Here is a 4,247-nt window from a genome sequence, read left to right as displayed (position 1 = left end):
ACCTTCAGGCCTCCAGCTGCACATTGCCCAGGTAGATACTTGCGTCTATCATACATTCTCTGGTAACCATGTTGGATGCATGAGGAGTGGATCACAAATCTGGGTGGAAGAGGAGGAGGGGGAACAACGGAGGGCACCAAGTAGGGTGACACCTTCAGTGCCATCTATAGATGTGTATTCTCAGGGTTGTGTAGTGTCGGACAGCCCATCATCTCAGGTACAACACCCTCCTCAATCCGCTCATGTACAGAGAATGAGATTCACCAAAGCTTTAGATCAATATTCATTACTGGACTCTAAACCTGACTGTATTCTCATTTCTGTGCAGGAAGAAGAGTCAGCTCAAAGTCTGAAGTCTTTTCCTAATATAATATTTATAAACCATCAATTTATTATTATTTATTATTATAGCGCCATTAATTCCATGGCGCTTTACATTTTTAAAAGAGGTATACATAGCAAACAAGTACAATAATTTGAACAAAAACAAGTCAGTGACTGGCACAGGAGCGAGGACCCTGCCCGCGAGGGCTCACAGTCTACAAGGGATGGGTGAGGATACAGTAGGTGAGGGTAGAGCTGGTCGTGCAGTGGTATGGTGGAGCGAGGACCCTGCCCGCGAGGGCTCACAGTCTACAAGAGATGGGTGAGGATACAGTAGGTGAGGGTAGAGCTGGTCGTGCAGCGGTATGGTGGAGCGAGGACCCTGCCCGCGAGGGCTCACAGTCTACAGGGGATGGGTGAGGATACAGTAGGTGAGGGTAGAGCTGGTCGTGCAGTGGTATGGTGGAGCGAGGACCCTGCCCGCGAGGGCTCACAGTCTACGAGGGATGGGTGAGGATACAGTAGGTGAGGGTAGAGCTGGTCGTGCAGCGGTATGGTGGAGCGAGGACCCTGCCCGCGAGGGCTCACAGTCTACAGGGGATGGGTGAGGATACAGTAGGTGAGGGTAGAGCTGGTCGTGCAGCGGTATGGTGGAGCGAGGACCCTGCCCGCGAGGGCTCACAGTCTACAAGGGATGGGTGAGGATACAGTAGGTGAGGATAGAGCTGGTCGTGCAGGGGTATGGTGGAGCGAGGACCCTGCCCGCGAGGGCTCACAGTCTACAAGAGATGGGTGAGGATACAGTAGGTGAGGGTAGAGCTGGTCGTGCAGGGGTATGATGGAGCGAGGACCCTGCCCGCGAGTGCTCACAATCTACAAGAGATGGGTGAGGATACAGTAGGTGAGGATAGAGCTGGTCGTGCAGGGGTATGGTGGAGCGAGGACCCTGCCCGCGAGGGCTCACAGTCTACAAGGGATGGGTGAGGATACAGTAGGTGAGGATAGAGCTGGTCGTGCAGGGGTATGGTGGAGCGAGGACCCTGCCCGCGAGGGCTCACAGTCTACAAGAGATGGGTGAGGATACAGTAGGTGAGGGTAGAGCTGGTCGTGCAGCGGTATGGTGGAGCGAGGACCCTGCCTGCGAGGGCTCACAATCTCCTGGGGATGGGTGAGGATACAGTAGGTGAGGGTAGAGCTGGTCGTGCAGAGGTATGATGGAGCGAGGACCCTGCTCGCGAGGGCTCACAGTCTACAAGAGATGGGTGAGGATACAGTAGGTGAGGGTAGAGCTGGTCGTGCAGCGGTATGGTGGAGAGAGGACCCTGCCCGCGAGGGCTCACAGTCTACAAGGGATGGGTGAGGATACAGTAGGTGAGGATAGAGCTGGTCGTGCAGCGGTATGGTGGAGCGAGGGTTACTGCAGGTTGTAGGCTTGTCGGAAGAGGTGGGTATTAAATTCAGGTATAATTCAGAGCTGTACACTTCTATGTTACACTTGTATGGTACACTGGCGGACAATTCCTTGCTTAACGTGTGTAACATGATAATAAAGGGAATATCCAACTCAGCAAAATTACCTTTTATGTAGATGTAATCATTGCTTATCCTGTACTGATACTGAGTTACATCCTGTATTATACTCCAGAGCTGCACTCACTATTCTGCTGGTGCAGTCACTGTGTACATACATTACATTACTGATCCTGAGTTACATCCTGTATTATACCCCAGAGCTGCACTCACTATTCTGCTGGTGCAGTCACTGTGTACATACATTACATTACTGATCCTGAGTTACCTCCTGTATTATACTCCAGAGCTGCACTCACTATTCTGCTGGTGCAGTCACTGTGTACATACATTACATTACTGATCCTGTACTGATACGGAGTTACATCCTGTATTATACTCCAGAGCTGCACTCACTATTCTGCTGCTGCAGTCACTGTGTACATACATTACATTACTGATCCTGTACTGATACTGAGTTACATCCTGTATTATACTCCAGAGCTGCACTCACTATTCTGATAGCTTGTACACTACATATACAATTGGTGTAAAGAACAAAAACAAATCCTATGCCTTGCTTAATGTATTAAATACAAAAATAAAACTTTTTTGCTTATTTTTTAGTACCTGAATTAAGGAAAACCTGACATCAGAATATTGTCTACTATCCAGGCTCCTGCAGGAAGTTACGTGATGATTGCAATGATGTTTTAGCTAATCTCTATGTGTAGTAGTTGAGCTTATAGTAAATGCTAAAGTTATCAAGTAAAAACTTTCCTCTGTAAGTGGAGATCAGTTTCCTCGCGTCACCAGGGCGGTGCGGTCTACTGGCCGAGTCATGGTGTGAAGAGACGTCCTTTCCCTTCGATTGACCGCTCCAGCACCACTTGTTTTTTAAATCCAGGATCAGAACCCCTCTGCCTATGAGTAGGGGTCAGACTGGCATATTTTACGATCTGTGTACGGACTGTAGTGCCCGTACTGACCGCGGGTGGGATGTACCAGGCGACAAGTCAACAAGCAGTTCTCGAATTTGATGTTGGAAGGACTTGAAAGACAAGGGCCAAAAATTGTAAAGAGCAGCTCCGCAATGGCAGTTCCTGTGGGGTTTACAGCAGTCACCCCTGAGTCTGAAGGTTGTGAAGTTCTCCTCTATAGTTACATTCAGTTGCCGAAGGTCAAAGTTTGGTTGCCTCCTCCGGGTGCAGCGCGGCTGTGGAGACAGAGGGAGAAAAAGTGTAACCACGATGACCATGTTTGCAGACGGTGTTTCGGATCCTACTTAACTCTTACCTGATCCAGTATGAAGCCATTGCTGGGTCTTGGTGGACGCCAACTCCTGTATACACAAGACGAAAATAAAGAGCGGGGTTAGGGTTAGATAGATGGGTCGAGAACTGCTCAACCAAAACCGCCCCCAGTCCAGGCGTCATACTTGCACCTTTTTTTTTTAAATAACTTTCGTAAGGAAAATATTACAAAAATGGACACAATAAAGCAAGATTTATGGAAACATTTCTCTGGAGGCTTCAGAGCAGAAATCTGTAGACGATCACATTTCCTATCCCCCATTTTATAATGAATCAAACTGACTGAAGTGAAAAATATAAAATGTGCTGAAGTGATGAAAAATTACCTCTCAGGTACCTCTGCCCCACCACGTGCTGGGCACTGGGGTAACCCAAGTGGGCGTAGAAGTGGGAGACGTGGAAGTGGAAATTCTCATACCAGATCCAGATATAGAGCAGGCAGAGCAGAGCGCTGGATACGGTCAGGAGCTGCGGGAGAGTGCGGCACGGTTACCCATAGTATACAGTGGGGGCAAATGAAATAATCCGTAATCCTTTCCTCTATGAAGGAGAGGTGGGTTGTCAGAACAGAAGCCACAACCAGACGGTAAAACTGATTCCTTTTTTTCAGAGCTGCATTCATAATTCTGCAATCTGAACTCCTACCATCCAGCTCTGCACAATTCATTCTCATCGAGTTCGTGGCTGATCATTTATATTATTACTTTTCATTTCTTTTATTCAGGAGTAGGGATTAAACAAAACTTAACCCAAAAGACTCCAGGAAATTAAAGTGACAACTACATATTTTTTTTATTCTGTGCCGAATTCACATCCAAAGCGGAGCTCAAAATATAATTGGCAACAGATTATGGATTTTGCTTTCCCACATAACTAATTTAACTCCAAAGAAAGAATAAATAATCTATTTGGAGTAATCTAGTTCCCCCCTTGGAAGAGCTCACCTCCCATCGGTGCCACTTCATGTGCCCTTTCTTCACCGGCCCGGTCTCCATCTTGCTGTTTTCTCTCCTCTGCCGCATCATGTGTGATCTCTCGGAAGCCGAATATCTGCATTTATAGCCGCTGCAATTCTTCTTCTATTATGTGGCTGCCAGACGA

The sequence above is a fragment of the Phyllobates terribilis genome, unplaced genomic scaffold (genome assembly GCF_046119375.1).
Source record: "Phyllobates terribilis strain yellow unplaced genomic scaffold, ASM4611937v1 Scaffold_9__5_contigs__length_417890890, whole genome shotgun sequence".
NCBI classification, from domain to species: domain Eukaryota; kingdom Metazoa; phylum Chordata; class Amphibia; order Anura; family Dendrobatidae; genus Phyllobates; species Phyllobates terribilis.
This window is presented reverse-complemented; position numbering follows the sequence as displayed.